Below are 16,386 nucleotides of genomic sequence, written 5' to 3'. Positions count from 1 at the left end.
GGCCCTCATATTCTGGGGCCTCCAGCCGCCTGCCCTCCGAGTCCAGCCCTGGATTCCATCCAGCCCTGACCTGGCCTACTTTCTGCCCCTCCCCGGGCTGCATAGTGAGGACACAGCTGTAGAATTGACTGCCCAGATATTTATGAGTTTATGAATAATGCTCCTTCCACACAGGACCTGCCAGGTTCCAAGACCCCAGCCCCTTTCCCCCACTCCCACCTCCACTCATGTCCACGTGGATTAAACTACCTCCCCTTACACCTTTGTCATGCTCATCCGTCCCTCTGTCCTCTTGCTCTATGCTCCCACTCTGGGTGACCTCACCCCAGGGCACTCTGAAGACAGTGTTGTGTCCTAAAACAGACTTTATTTACCGAGATGAACAGAAAGAAGCTCAATGGTGGTGCGGTGGTCAGCATCCAGTTCCTGGGACAGCCCAGCTCGTGAAGTTTCTCCTCCCGTCTCCCCACCTCAGCTCGCCCCCTGTGTCCCATGCCTTCACCCCTGCTCTTCCCTCCACCTCCTTCTCAAGACTCCCCCACCCCTCTGAAGGGAGCAGTCCAGCACCCTCTCGTTTTCCCGGCCTCTGGCTCAGGCTGCCGTCAGGCCTGGGTGTGTGCTCTGTATGGGAGCGGGTGCCCCGAATTGCCACCAAGAGCTCTTTCAAGTCATTTTCTAACTGAGTGTCTTCTCCTGGTTGCTCGCGCTGCGTTCCTACTTTGCAGCTGGTTTCTGTTTAAACTGCGGGCTTGGCCTTGCTGGCCTTGGGGTTCGCTCCTCATGTCACTTTGCCCTATTCTGAGGGGGAGGGGGAGGGGGAGCCTGCAGCCTCTGCAGGGACTTTGGGAAAGGGGCAGGAGAGCCAGGCCAGTGAGAGGGGAGAGGGAGGGTTAATGATAGGCCTGGGCTTGGAAGCTTAGAGGTGACACTAACAGGAATTGTGAGGTGTGGCCCCAACTCACGGAGTGAGAACTTGTTCCACAGGTACACTGCCCGAGGGGAACCTGAGGGAAGAGGTGTCCACGGTGGGGCGTCCTCTGAGCTGGTGGACAGTATGGAATCTCATGGGAGGAGAAGGGACAGTGGCCCCAGAGCTGATCCTTGAGGTGGGTGATCTCACCTCTCAGGTTAGGCACTGATGGTGAATGGGCCCCCAAAACAGCATCTGGAGGGAGGTCTTCTTAAAGTGGGTCTTCAGGTAATCTCCACGCCCAGGAGCCCTGGGATCATGGTTTACCTCTACCCGCATCGAGCCTACTGGTCCCTTTCTCCCCAGCCTGTGGCCACAGCAGGTGGGCTGACCTCTGGAGCTGAATGAGCAGGAACTGAGAGAGGACCCCAGCCAGGCACCTAGAGAGACTTAGAAATTGGGCCCACCAACCTTAATGCTGCAGAGAGTCCCACCTGCCTGGCTTTCTCCCTTCCCCTCACCAACCCCCCAATGCTGCTGCTTCTCCCACCCTGCACCCATTTTGGACTAGGCCCACTGGGACATGAATGCAAGATAAGTGCCCGTGCCAGATTAGGGGCTCCGTGTTAGAGTGGGGAGTCTGTGCACTTGGGAGCCCATTGTGGATGGCCAAGCTGCTGTCTTGCTCTTAGAAATACATTAATCAAACAAGATCCCCCTTCCCTGAAAAGGACATGGTGTTGGAGGGAGGGGAAGTCACAGAGGACTCCTAGGCTGTTGGAGGGTGCGCCAATCCACACGAGCACTTGGAGGGGCATGTGGTGAATTCATACAGTGGAATAATACTCAGCAATAGAAAGGACGGTGCCAATGCATGCACAACATAGGTGAATGTCCTAGGTAATATATTGGGTACAAGAGTCCAGACACAAAAGAGCCCATGCCACATGATCCATCTCTGAAATTCAGGAGCAGTCAGAGGTGATTGATGATACTAGAAGCCAATGGGCAGAGGGTGTGGTAGTTGACGAGGCCAGGACACAAAGGAACCTTCTGGGTGCCGGAAATACTCTCTGGCTTGATGTGGGTGGTGATTACAAGGGTGAACGTGTATGTAAATAAATCATCAAGCTGTACACTTAGATGAGTGTACTCTGTGTATGTTATTCCGCAAAAGGAAAGTTAAAGGGGAAAAAAAAATGCTTATAAAAGGGCTTCTGAGATTCTAATTAGTTCCTTTAAACCCTACTGTAGCTTTTTCAGCAAAAATGAGGGAGGCCCACATGGCCTACGTTTTCTTTAGACTCCCAGAGGATTCTAATTTATGGGCGGAGAAGCCCAGGGCAAAAGCCTCTCACAGCTGCACGCGGAGCCAGGCGAGCCAGCCGGGCCCCACAGGGTAGGTGGCACAGGCCCCCTCCTCAGACAGCCAGAGGTGGGCACCTCCCATAGGGCAGCCTGAGTGACCACTCCTCCCCAGCGACAGCCAGCCTGAACCTCTCCGGTTCCTGGAACCTGCCCTACCCGACTGCCTTTCCAGCACTTAAGGCCGGGAGCTATGCCGTTCCTCCACTCCAGGAAAATATTTGTTCAGGGACTTGGCACCCGCAGAAGAGGAAATCAAAGCCACCTTGGAGTGTAGCAGCGGCCCGGCTGCTGGCTGCTTTGTCTGCCCCTCCAGTCTCCCTCAGCTCGGGCTGGTGTCGGAGGCCAGGCCCAGGAGTGCCACCCCTTGGACAGGCCCGCAGTAGGGATAAGCCTGAGGTGCCGGCTCTTTGTTAGTTCTCAGTCATCTGCCAGTTCGGCCAACAGATATTTATGAAGCTTACTACGTGCCAGGCTCAGTGCTGGGCTCTGCACAGTGATCCTGGTCTGTCCTTAATATTCCAGGCTATTGAAGGGGAGTGAGGGCTGCTGGCCAGTGGACAGGTCATGACAGCCGAGTAGGGATGTTGGCACAGAGGAGGTGAGGCTGGGGTGCCAGGGATCCAGCTAGCAGGACAACACGGCTCCCGGGGACAAGCACTGGGTGGGCATCTGAAATCAAGCTGAAGGACCAGAAGGTCAAGTTAAGAGGCAGTCCGGGAGCAGGGGAGGTGATCTAGGTGGATGGAACCCCCAAGGGGTTCTGCAGCGTGGAAAGCTGATGTTGGCAGAGCCAGGAGTCCAGAGAGAGGAAATTGGAGGAAGCAGCCCTGGGACTGGCACCTCCCGGGGTGTCCTGGTGGGAGAGTGGAGTTTATCCCCAGTGCAGTGAAGGCGTTGAAACCCATCGAATTTGATTCTTTTTCATGTAGAAGAGTATAAAGAAGAAAACCAAATATGTCTCAAGTCCCACCACCCGGATATTTCCTGATGACATTTAAAGCATTAAAATACTCTGCACATAATTAGAAATCTAAGCAGAACAGGAAAGGATAAGATGAAAGTGAGCTCCTCCCCGCATGTCTCTCGGGCCAAAGGCAACTTCATCTAACAGGTTTTTAGTGCACATTTCCAGAAAGTTGCCCCATCTGTGTACCTGAGAATAAAAACTCCCATCTAGAGGACGATCGTCTATACCTGGAGTTGCAGATCCTTCTTCTGACCTGGTTTCATCTTGGCCCATGCAGACGGTTCTGCCCCACTCTTGTAGGGGCTGCAGATGGACCATACGTGACCCAGCACTTTCTCCTTGGAGACCCCCTCATTTCCAGGCTTTTGCTCCTGGTGACAGTGCTGGATCAGCTCCTGGGTCCTCGCCTGGCTACCTTTTCTAGCTGCAGGTCCTGGGTGGAAGGAAAAAGTGTTCTTCCAATCGTCCTCCCAAAGCTTCACCAATTCCCCATCCCTGCCCAATATCCAGTCTGAGAGACCACCCTTTACCTGTCTCCACATTTTACCAAATGCTTCCTTTTTCTTTTTTCCTCTGGTTTGAGGAATGGAGATAGTATTACGTAGTTTTTATTTTCATTTATTTAATAGAAAATTAACTTAGGAATATTTTCTTGGTTTTGCCATTTTTCTTTCTTTTTTTTAGTAGGGGAACTGCTTTTTCGTATTTGGGGGCCTGTTTTTCTAGGCTTTTTCCCTTTTCCTTATGAATGGCTGTGTGTTCCTTGTATGCTAATGGTCTTGAGGGGTTGGCCGTCAGGCTTTGGTCTTTGGCCCATCCTGCTAGCTGCAGTGCTAGGGAGTGTGGGGGCTGCTCAGTTGGGAGGTTCAGAGGGGTCCCTGTGACAGGTGCTATGGCCTGGAGCCACACATGGAGTCAGTGGATATTCAAGGAGAAGGACCGACAAGATTGGCCCGCGGATTGATTTTTGCACAACAGCCCAGAGCACTTCGGGTCCAGTGAACGAACACATCACAAACCGCCCTCCCCTGGCTAGGGCAGGTGAGCGACAAGCTTCAACACAAGATTCCTGTTGACCCCTGCCTGGTGATTTGTGCCACTCCCTCCTTCCCCAGTTGGGAGGGACACGAGATGGGGTGGTGTGACAAGGAAGAGGATGATTCCCAGGTCCCCACTTCATATATTATGGTCCATAAGCCATGGAAACATCTCAGAAATTCCAGGATTTCAGCACATAGTAACTAACGAACCCACATTGATCAGTGTTAGGCTGAAGCCATCCAGAGTCCCTAAGAACAGGGACAGTGGTACACTGGCCTGGGCACGGTGTTGGGAGGGTGAGGAGGGCCCTGCACCCCCTGAGTGATGGCAGAGGATGGCTTCTGGTTCCAGCCTCCCTCTCTGGGTAGAGCACAGGTCCCGTCCCATAGGAAGCACTTAGGAAATACCCACTGGGTGAAGTTCTTTAATCATTCAAATTTAGGCTAAGGTCAAAATGAGTGAGAAAAAGAGAAGAGGAAAAATGTTTTTTTTTTCTTTTTTAAAAAAAAATTAAAATGTGTTTGACATACCTTTGTCCTTGTTGATATATCATTTATTTACAAATACACACCATCATTTTATCACCTCCAAAATCTTCCCTGTGCCCTTGGTCATCAACCCCTCCCCCATCGCCAGAGCTCTCTGTCCCCACAGTCTCTCCTTTTCCAGGTGTCCTGTGAATGGAACCCCTGGAGCCTTTTGAGTTTGGATCCTTTGCTTAGGAGATGGCATCTGAGCTCATCTAAGCTGTGAACATCAGGAGTTGGTTCCCTGATGTCATTCTTAGTGTTCTGTGGTATGGATGTGGTGACTTTATTTGTAATCACTCAGAGGACGGCCTTACTTCTAGATTCCTGAACCAAAACACTCCCTTTGTTCAAGTGCAAATCCTGATTTGGAATCCAAAAGGCAGGGTGAGAAGAGCAGGAGGGAATAGGCTCCATTATGGAGGGACACCAGGTGTGGTGCAGGACGGGGCTCCTGGCCAGGATAGCATGCTGGTCAGAGGAAGACCCTGGAGTTGGGTACTTGGGTGTCAGATCCTGGTTCTACCATTTATCAGCTATGTGATCTCCCAAGGCGTCATGGGATGGTGACTGGTCTCCTAGACTCTGAGGAGTTTATGGTTGGACAGCAAGGACAGCAGGGTCAAAAATGATGGACCTTGTTGTTGAACCTGTGACAGCACGAGGACTGGGAGCGGTCAGGAGCCCAGCACGGTCATCCACTTTCTAGGGCTCTCTCCCTCTGGTCCTCAGTGTCCCCCATTTGTAGGATATGGCACTAGATAAATGACTTCTCGTATCTTCCATGATTCTTGCGTAGAAGGTAACCAGACCTACTGAGAACCAGGCCCCGGGGACTTTGATGACGTAGACCCACTTTCCTGATACGTTGTCCCTGAAGCATGAGGGCCAGGGAAGAGGATCCACATTGGGCCCTAGGTCCCTGGTGCAGACGTAGCCTGAGCCTCCCCTGTGGGTCCAGCCCAGCGACTTCTGAGCCAGGACAAAACAAGTGACGTGAGTGTGTCCAGATTCCAGCTGATGGCTGCCTGGTCAGAGTCTTTGGGAGGAAGAATTTTATCAGCTGCTTTTCTCTGTCCCTCAGGTTCTCGCTGTTCTTTATATAAAACATTCATCCATTTTTCTCTTTTAATGAAGGGGTTTTGCCACTCCACATGTGCTACCACTTGAACCCAATTAGAAACATTCCTCAGGGTGATGGACAAGCAGCTTCCGGGCCTAAGAATCCTGACACAAAGCAGGCCTACCCTCACAGGACCTGGCCATGCTTTGTGCATAAAGTGATGGCGCAGTCACGACTTTCCAGAGGAGAGCTTAGACGTCCTGAGACGTGGCTTTCAACTACAGTCTAACACAAGGCTGGCGACTCAGGGCTCATGGACACCCCTCCGAGAAGGACTTCCACCCCAAGGGCTCAAACTCATTGTATTCTCACAGTCACTCTGGGGCTGTGTAGGGTGGAGGTCTCATTCCCAGGCTACAGAGGAGGAAGCAGGTCTGGAGGGGAAATGTTCTGTTCAAGGTGGCAGGGCTGGATCGTCAGCACCACAGGGTGCACTTACGTGGCTCATGGTGGGGACCAGAGAAGTGACTGGCATGCAGAACTCCCTCCTCAGGCCTGCTTTCCCTCCCCCGTCCTCACCTGTGCCCACAGCCAGAGGGCATTTCTCCTGAGCTCAGGGCATCCTCTGTCCAGACCTGGTGTCTGCCCCCTCTAGTTGAGGGACCGCAGCAAAGCCTCCACCCCTTGGGTCTCAGTTTCCTTATTTAACAACCAGGAATGCTGACGCCTACCTTCCGATTCAGATGAGACTTTGAAAGAGATGAAGAAAATACAGTCTCCTGCTAATTGCCACCCAGCAGGATTCTGGATAATTATGAATAAGAGCCACCATTTCTTACATCCCTAGCACATGCCAGACCCTATATTGCACTACCCTCCAATTTTAGGATGCAGAGGGACATAGTGGTAGGAACAGGAGCTTTGGAATTAGACCCTACGATACTTGCTGTCCAACCATAAACTCCTCAGAATCTGGTTTTCTCATTTGTGAAAGAGGGCTAACAGCTCTGACCTCGTAATTAGAGTGGTGAGGGCATTAAATAAGGTAATGTTTGTAAAGTGCTTAGCATTTTCCTGTGGGCACCTTGCAAATACTCCATATACAGTAGCTGCTACACTTAGGGTCACGTAACCCTAAAATGTGAGTGTTACTGCCCCATTTGCAAGATGAGGAAAGTGAGACACAGCCTGTTACGTCCTAGCTGCTGAGCCAAGGTGCAGACCCAGGTCTTCCCCACTCACTGTGCATAGAGGCTTCCTGGACAGGTGTGGATCTTCCAGGCTGAGACTGCCCCCATGATCCCTAAGGCTATACCAGGCATGGGGAAGGGTAGCCTTCCAAAATGCCTGGTGGTATTGTCAAAAATGACAATGTGCCTGCAGGGAACTGTGGTCACAAGCACACAAGGCCCGGGGGGGGGGGGGGGGCGCAGTGGCTCACTTCTGCCTTGCCCCAGATAGCTCTGAGGCCCTGTGTGCCAGGGGGCAGGCAGAGGGTGTCATTTGGTATATCTCAGATCCAGAAGGTGGAGGCCTTGCCCACTCCAGTGATGGGGTGAGTATTGGTAGTGTTCTCTGTCCGTCCTGTAGCCTCAAGAAGCTGGCCAAGAATGTGATGCTGGCCTCTGCTGGGAAATTAAAGCGAATGGCCCTGGTTCCTGAGGGAGCTCTTCCCCTGGGGCTCTGCACCCTGAGCATACCCTACCTGAATGCCCCTCCTTCAGCACAGTCACTGAGCCATTTGTGGGTTAGGATCTGAAACACAGAGACAAACCAGGGCACATTCTGGCCTTTGACAACCCTGCAGTTGTGTGGCAATGACACACAGATGTTATTAAACAATACAGAAGTCCAAGGGCAGGATTGTGAGGACACAGATGAAGGGGATCTCATCTAGCTTGGGAAGTTAGAGAAGTCTGCCCGGAGGAGGCAGCTGAAGAGGGGATTCTCCAAGGGGCCGGCTGGCAGAACGAGAGGTGTGCTCTTGGCAAGGTCGAGGTGTACTCAGGGAACCCCAGGACACCCAGTGTGCAGTGTCTGTACGGGGTGGGAAAGCACGAAGAGTGAGTCTGGAAGGACACCTGAGGCCAGTAAAGGAGGGCTTTGCATTCTAGGTCAAGGGTAAAGGGGAAGAGGTGATGGTATGCTGACACCAGCTCCAGCTGGCCGTGAGAGCTGATGATGGACTTGAGTTCAGTGACCTCCTATTGGTGGCTTGAAATTGCCCGTGGAGGGAGGGAATCTTTACACCATAGAAATTGGCAGTTGCTACAAATCCGAACCCATTGTTAAAAGACAGTGGGAGAGAGTGGGCTGTCTTTGGTGGATTTTAAAGTAAGAGTGGGAGATAATTAACTTTGTTCCTTAGGATGCTCCGGCTCTTGCAGGAGGAAGGGTAGGTGGAAGGCCCTGGTTGACCTCCTGAGAGGGTGCAAAGCTTCCCAGGAAGGGTTTGGGTAGTGGGAGAGGACAGACCCCTGGTGGTAACTTGACTCCTGATGTGTGGGGGCTTATCAAACACCCCTTAAAAGGCTGGGGGTGGGGTGGAGGATTAGGTAATTCTCCCAGCATTCCTCCCCCAGATCCTGAGAATCTGCAATAAAACAAACCCTTAATGAAAAACACCTGGGCTCTGCCCCAGAGCCAGGCCCTGAGATGGGGATGGGAAGGGGATTAGGGGGTTGGAAATCGGGGTGGAGGGAGACCCTGCACTCCATCTGCTCATTTGTTCAGGCATTAACTCTTCTCTCCCCCAGCATCTGCTCCTGGTGAGAAGGAGGAATTGAAGAAAGAGGGAGAGGGAAGATACAGCCAGACAGCCCCGGGATCACCTGCCTCGCAGCGCCTGATGTACACATGCCCATTCTAAGGAAGCTTCCGGTACAGATCACAGTGTGTCAGAGCCACAAGTGGACCAGGTTCCAGGTCTCACAGATGGTCCCCCGTAGTGACATGTGTGTGTGTGTGTGTGTGTGTGTGAGAGAGAGAGAGAGAGAGAGAGAGAGAGAGAGAGAGAGAGAGAGAGAGAGATTGGTGAGAAGGCAGGAAGGATAGAGACTGAGACCTCACTCTCCCATGACATTAGGAGAATCAGGGACTGAGATCCCAAGGGGAGACCTGGCTGAGCCCAGAGCGTGCTGGACTTTGGCCTGTTTCAGCCTGACCTCCAGATCACACTGGCCCATGGAGCTTTAAAGCCTGGAGATTCAGGGTGTCTCTGGCGGGGCTGGGCTCCGGGCCACCTTTCCCCTTCTCTGGAGGAAGTCATCCACAGGGATCTGTGGATCAAAGGTCACTGCCCACTCTGGCTTATCAAGATGCCTCTGTGGGCTCCCATGCACCATGCTGACTGGTCCAGTACTCAGGCTCCTGGCTGGAACTGCCAGTGGTCACCATCCAGGTGGGGTGGTTGGAAAAGGGACGCTCGGGCACGGGGAGGGAATGAGTTTGTGAATTGAGCTCCAGCTGTTATTCTACACCTTCTGAGGCCTTCTGTCCACGCAGTTCTGCCTAGGAATGGAGACCCCCTAGGCAGTCTCAGGACCTGCAGGGGCACCTGAGTATCTATGTGCGTGTTAGAAACAGTGCCTCTCCTGGAAGATCCAGACCTGCAGAGGCATGGTCTTCATTGCAACTAGAAAAGAGGACTCTCCTTCAGGCCAACAGCCCTGATGTGGAAACCGATCTGCACAGACACACTCAGTAACCTGAGCGTGTCCCCCAGTGGCCAGCGGAGAGGGCTCCATTTGCTCCCACGCCTCTCTGCCCTCCCCCCATGCTCTCCATTTCCTATTCCCAGTTATCACCTTAAAAGGCTGTGAGGGGTATAGAAGGTGGGGGGGCGGAGCTGTGACAACTGACATCTTCAAGCTTCAAGGGCTCTGGGAGGCGAAGTCCCCCGCTGTCAGTACTGTGGTGAGCTTCCAGCAGGGGAAGCCCCCCATGCCTTCTGGGCACCATGTGGGGAGGGAGGCCTAGGCATCTGGAGATGAAAGGCACAAGACCAGCTGCAGCCCCAGCCGCCACCCAGCTTCCCTCTGGGGCCATGTGGTTGCAGCCTGCAACCCTCCTGAAGACACATGTATCTGCAGCACATCCATACATCCCCCTGGGCAGAGGAACTGGCCTCCTAGGCAGGTCGAAGTGAGGCATGGCAGCTTGCATTTCAGCCCTTGAGAGGGGAACATTCTTTCCAGTGCTTTGGCCCCTCTTCTGATCATTGACCCTTCAGGGCAAGTCCTTTGGGGAGCGGGGCGGGGGCACAGAGTTGTGAGACAGAAGGCCCAGGCCTCCGCCCAGACCTCAGCTGCTCTCCTTTCCTTCTGAGGCCTTAGGTCTTCTTACTTGTAAAACAATCATCAGGAAGTTGCACAATGTACTATAGGAGTCAGAGGACCTGCCTGACTTCAAAGCTTTATCTCAGCACTGCAGGGTCCCTCCGGGAGCCCGGGAGAGAGATGCTTGCTGGAATGTGCCCCTCAGTGGGATCTTAGGACAATGCTACTCCTCAGGACTCCTCGGAGCACGTGGGCTTCTGCAGGTCATAAAGCTGTGAAGATTCTTGGGTGCACACTCTTGAAATTGAGGTTCAGAGAAGAGGAATGATTTGTCAGTGGTGTTGAGAGGGTTGGTGATGCAAAGCCCAGACTCACTGGGTCTCTCTGCCCCAGATCGGGGAGTTCAGACAGGACGGCCAGCGCGTCCCAGTCCAGTGTTCTTTCTGCTGCACAGGGTGGCTGTCTGGAAACCCATCCAGGCTACACTCCGCTGATGTGGAGGAGCCCACACTGCGACTGGCGGCCTCCCTCCCTGGGGAGAAAAATGTTCTCCTGAAGGAGAAGTAGAACACACATCTTCCCATTCATGACTGTGGCCATCACATGAGGTCACCCCTTTTCTTTGTCCCAAGTTGCTGACTCTGAACAGAAGTTGGTTCCTGAGGGTAAAGGAGCAGCAGCCGGTAACTGGCAGGAAGAAGTCACGGGCACCCCCTTGTTGGATCAGTGGCTAAATCAGCCCCGAGGCTGGCGCCACACTCCAGGAAGCCTGGTGCCTGTGAAGCCCGGTGTGGGGCTGAGTCCTAGACAGGAATTCTGGGGGCTCCTAGCTGGGCCACCTCCCTGAAGCACCAGGTCACAGGGAGTAGGAGCCAGTGTGGAGGGACAGAAGGGACTAAAGAGTCAGTCCGTTGCTGAGATCCTGCTGAGCACCAATGGGATGCCAGGCGCCTGGTTCTCCTGATGGGTGCTCAGCCCTTAGTGATCTCAGGATCCCGCTTCAAAGATGCACTTTAGATCTCGGGGCTGTGGCACCTGTGAGCTGGAGTCCATGGGTACCAGGGAGCAAACTGTCAGGGAGGAGTTCTCGGCTGGTCTAGGAAGATGGGTAGGATGCCCTCTCGGGAAAAAATGGCAGAACAGGAAAAATAGGAAACCAAGGTCAGGAAGGGGTGTGAGTTGGCGGGAAGAGGTGGGGGCTGGGCCTCCCTGGGTGTGGGTGGTGGATGTTGGCTCCCCAGGGACAGCTTTCTCCCAGCAGACGCCATATTGGCTAAAGCAGCCACCCTCGAGGGGCGCCATGGGCCTGAGGGTCTGTGATGACGTGGGCTCCTATGAGTCAGGACAGTGCTGGGAAGCACCATTGGCCCTTGGTTCCCAGCCCGTCTTGCTGCCATCCCTCCCTGCTCAAGGGCAACTCCCTAGAAAGGTTAGTCATTCTGCAGGGTTCCCTAGGTGAGGGAGTTCAGACAGGACAGCTAGTGTGTCCCCCACCCACTCAGTGCCACCTCTTTGGGGAGTCATCTGTCTTGGTCCTTTTTCCTGTTCAGGGAGCCTTCCCTCTTACCTGCCAGCTTACCCCACAGCTCCAGGGATGAACTCCCCTGGCAAAGGGCACCCTCAAGAGCCGGGCTCCTGGCTGAGCCCCAAAGGCAGGCCACGTGGCAATTCCTCTCTCTCTCCCTCTTAGCAGGCGCAGTCCTAGCTTCTGTTTTTCCCAGCTACTTTCTCAGCAGTTGCCCTTTGATTCTAAGACCATCTGCACTCCCAGGGAGGGCTTCCAGGAGGACAGGGCTACGGAGCTGGACCCCGGAATGCTAGGAGAACTTGTCTGTGACTCCAGAAACCTCCAGGAGTCAGGGGACCTGGGAGGAGGCCGTCCTGGGAGTTGTGAATGAAGCAACCCTGGGCCTCTCCTTCCCACCTGGCTCCACTCAGGCCCTCGGAGTCTCTCCAGGCACAGGTGGGAGTAGCGTGAGGATGACAGGGGGAAGGTGAGACTACACTAAGGAGTCCTCACCTGGGAGACAAAGAATTCCTGCTGCCGGGGGGATGGGGGCAGGTGGAGCAAGCTGCCTGGGGACCACCAGAGGGAGAGGCAGGAATGTGTACAGAGAGAAGGCGGAGGACCCCGTCCCCTCAACGCTTCCACCAGCCTGAACGCAGGTGCCTTGCTGGCTCTCACACCTGCCTCCTGGGGTCTCCTGCCAGAGGAGCCCACCTCAGCTGTTCCCTGGAGCCCCTGGTGATTCGGGGACAGTTTCTCCCTGTGCTGGGCTATCAGGGGATTGCTGGGGGGGAATCCACCCCTCGATAGTCAGTGCATACAGTTGGAGCTTTAGCCAAGTGCACTGAGCAGAGACCACTGGACGCCTCAGACTTGTGACAATTACACTACCAGACCCCTCCCCCACTCTTCCAGTGAGACTGATGACTTCCTGGAAAGGGGTTAAATGGAGGGTTTGTGACATGGAACATTTGATGTGACCTGAGAACTTCCTGTTCAAATGACCCTTAGGGCTCTTGACCTCTTCCCTAAAAGTGTTCTGTGCAAGGTCAGAAGGCCTCTAAGTCAGATTCCTCTGAGCAGAGCCGCTGACCTGTGAACCCAGCCCAGGCCCCGGGATCCAGGTCCCCCTACTCTCCTGGGCTCTTATTTATTATCATTATTTATAATAATAATATAAGCAGCCAGAAAAGCTGCTTGGTGGCCTTGTGGAAGTTAACAGGGGAATCCCAACAGGAAGTGGGTCTTCCTGTCAAAGGCTCTGGCACCTCCCCCCCCCAGGGTGCTTAGGGAAAGGAAGACAAGACAGGGCTCTGAGAGCCCAGGGCTCAACCCTGAGGCCTTCAGGGCCCCCATGGGTGAAGCTGCTCTGAGCTTCTGCTCAGGGCTTGGTGGGGACTCAGGAGATTCCTTGAGAAGGGCTGAGCAAAGCCACTTTATAAGGACCTCTTCTATGAAGGGGGCCATGGTGGACAGCATGAGCTCAGTTCAGGCTCTCCTCCCTCCCCCTCCACAACAAGGAGCCTTGGAAAGGCCTTCATCAGGTGGCTGATTCTTAGCCCCAATGTTCTCATTCATTACCTTCTTCTCTGTGGCAGACATCCATGCTTTGTTTTAAAAAAGAGTCTCTACCGAGTTGGGTGCAGTGGCACACACCTGTAATTCCAGTGACTGGGGAGACTGAGGCAGGAGGATCTCAAGTTTGAGGCCAGCCTTGGCAACTTAGCAAGAAGACCATCTTGATATTAAAAATTACTAAAAAGGGCTGGGGATGTAGTGCAGCAGGAGAGTGCTCACCTAGCACGTGCAACTGCAAAGCCCCAGGTTCATTCCCTAGGACAAAAAAGAAAAAAGGGAAAAGAGATGAGGGGAAGGAAAGAAGGAAAAGACAGAAAGAGAGAGAGTCTTTACCTGCTGGTTTCCATGGAGACTTCCCCCCTTCCATTTCTGCACTACCCTGGCTGCTCTGATATAATCTGAGCCCCTGGATGCAGTCCGCAGGGCTCATGTCCTACCTCCATGTTAATGGGGAATTTTGTGGTGGGAAGACCTGCTTCCTGCAAGGAAGAAGGTTTTGACCCAAACACAGATACCTAGCCTCTTTATAGCATCATTAAGTCCCACTTTCTGGGTGGAGAGGAGAGACCCAGATGACGGCTCCACGCTCTGCACAGTGTTTGCAGGGGTCGTTGCTGGGGTGTGCAAAGGTGAGGTCTTGGCCTGACGGCGGAGCCAGGCGACTCTTTGGGAAGAAAGGCCTTCCAGGCACAGGTGGGAGTAGCGTGAGGATGACAGAGGGAAGGTGAGACTACACTAAGGAGTCCTCACCTGGGAGACAAAGAATTTCCGCTGCCGGGGAGGATGGGAGCAGGTGGAGCAAGCTGCCTGGGGACCACCAGAGGGAGAGGCAGGAATGTGTACAGAGAGAAGGCGGAGGACCCCGTCCCCTCAACGCTTCCACCAGCCTGAACGCAGGTGCCTTGCTGGCTCTCACACCTGCCTCCTGGGGTCTGCTGCCAGAGGAGCACCACTGGTCTCCGTATCACCTGGTGAGTCAGGGCACGTCAGGGGACTCGGCCGTGGGTCCTGCTGCAGTTTCGGCCTACTGAGGCTGAAGTCCACCCAGCGGTTCCTGTTAGAGGCATGGCCATCTGACTTGACCAACCAGTCAGTCAGGCCTGGGTCACCCGGGGCATTAGCTGTCTGCCTGCTGGGCTGTCTGGGAAGCAACGTGGCTGAATCAGATCTTGACCAGACAGTAATGAATACCAGCCCTGTAGACTGGGGCTCGAGGGGGTGGGACGGAGGCTTGATGGTGGGCCAAGCTCTCAGGAGAAGGAGATGTGGCAATCTTGTGGGCAAATGGAGAGATGCACTCTGCAAACTCCCACCCCCTCAAAGGCAGCGAATGTGAGATAAGCGAAGGCCACGCCCGGCCCAGCCCTCTGGGGACTAACTGCACAGTGTTCTTGTGGGTGAGAAACAGCCGAGGCTTGAAAGTCCCTCCCAGAAGAGGGTAATGCATGACTGTGGCCAGAATGATAAAGAGGCAAAGCCAGAGTGTGTTTGATTTCCTGGGAGCCGGCAAACTGAACAGTGACTCAATGGAGAAATAGCCTATCAAGTGTTTGTTTTTGGAAGAACAATGTAAGGTAGCCCAGTTACAAAGGAGATTTCGGTCTGGAGGGGCCTGAAGGGTTTGACCCTCCCAGTCTGATATGTGCTCTTGCTCCAGCACCTGGATCCCCTCTGGAGGAAAGCCTAGACCTGACTCCCTGTGTAAACCACTAGGGATTTAAGTTCCAGATAGCTCCTCAATGGAGGTGTGACGTCATGTTCCGCTTCCCTGGATGATGGTGGTCTCTTGGCGGGGCAATGGCTGGCTGCTCTGGATTATTTAATCGATATCGTCTCTGGGATTAGAGTCCTCCCAATTCTGCTTTGGGAGCCCCAAGATACCCCTGCCACTCCTAAATTCATGCATCTGAGAACCTTTTCCTTGCATCTGAAGGGGAAGAGAATGGCTACCAATCTGTTATTCACTGACCCTCTCCAAGGCCACTCTTAACATGGTGGCTCACTGGAAGAACTGGGTGGGTCATGGCTAAATGTCTCCTAAGGAAACTGGGGCTCCAGGAATAATGGGGTGCAGTTCAGCACTTACCTACCTGGATGTCTTGCACACTGTTCCTTCTGTTGCCCCTGTCTGACCAACTCCCATCACACCTCCAGCCTGGCCCTGCCACCTGGCCCTGCCTTCCTCAAACTCCGAAGGTTGTACGTCTTTGGGTGAGTTGTTGAACTTCTCCATGCCTTTATTTTCCCCTCATCTCTAAATTGGCAGTCATGGACCAATCTGCTTTGCAGACGTCCTGTGGAGCCTGCGACAAAATAAGTGAATATATGCAAATGCTTAGAACAAGTCCTGTTCAAAAAGGTGCCTTTCAGGACTCATCCTCACTGCCTCTGAGGTCTGCTCCGGTGTCTGGCTCTCCACCAGGAGACAGGACCAGAGGACAGCCAGCATATCCTATTCTCTGTATCCCAGGACTTAGCCCAGAGAGGTGCTCGGAGAACTGGATTGTGGCCCAGTGGTAGAGTGCTTGTCTAGCATGTGTGAGGTACTGGGTTCGATTCTCAGCACTGCATTGGGGCTGGGGATGTGGCTCAAGCGGTAGCGCGCTCGCCTGGCATGCGAGCGGCCCGGGTTCGATCCTCAGCACCACATACAAACAAAGATGTTGTGTCCGTTGAGAACTAAAAAATAAATATTAAAAAATTCTCTCTCTCTCTCTCTCTCTCTCTCTCTCTCTCTCTCTCTCTCTCTCTCTCCTTAAAAAGAAAAAAAAACCAGAGAGGTGCTCGGTGAGCCCAGGAAGGTACTGTGGGAGGCAGGTATAAGGGTCCAGGGCTGCCTGTGCCTCACAGGTCCTTGGTGGGGAAGACTCCATTGAGCTGGAACACTGAGGTCTCCCTCGTCTGGGCTTTGAGGGAATAAACAGGATATGGAGCCCCAAGTATATGGCCCAGAACTTGGGTACGAGAGGCTGAATGGGTGAATCTAGGACAAAAGTAGGGTATACTTTCTCAGGTAGGAGAGGCCTGCTCCTTTTTAATTGTTGAAAAGTTCTCGCAGAGCCTTGGGGTGACATGTCCCTAGGCTGTGAGGAGGGGCCTGTCAGCCTATTCAGGTCAGGCCTTGGCACCCAGACCCCTGGCCTCTTGG

The 16,386-nt window shown here is 53.7% G+C and overlaps 1 long non-coding RNA gene across 1 annotated transcript; it reads right to left on the bottom strand.

Moving 5' to 3' along the window:
- Positions 1-4,823: 4,823 nt before the first annotated feature.
- Positions 4,824-14,531, bottom strand: LOC124090639 (uncharacterized). Its single transcript, XR_009226551.1, has 3 exons — positions 13,989-14,531; positions 13,242-13,493; positions 4,824-11,273 (listed from the first exon to the last, which is right to left on the bottom strand). It is a non-coding gene; the product is annotated as an uncharacterized LOC124090639 (long non-coding RNA).
- Positions 14,532-16,386: the final 1,855 nt, after the last annotated feature.

This window comes from Marmota monax, unplaced genomic scaffold (genome assembly GCF_021218885.2).
Source record: "Marmota monax isolate L192 unplaced genomic scaffold, Marmota_monax_Labrador192_F-V1.1 WCK01_AAM20220418_F8-fsc00010, whole genome shotgun sequence".
Taxonomy (NCBI): Eukaryota; Metazoa; Chordata; class Mammalia; order Rodentia; family Sciuridae; genus Marmota; species Marmota monax.
Note: the sequence above shows the minus strand (reverse complement) of the source record. Positions and strands in the feature narration are given on the sequence as shown.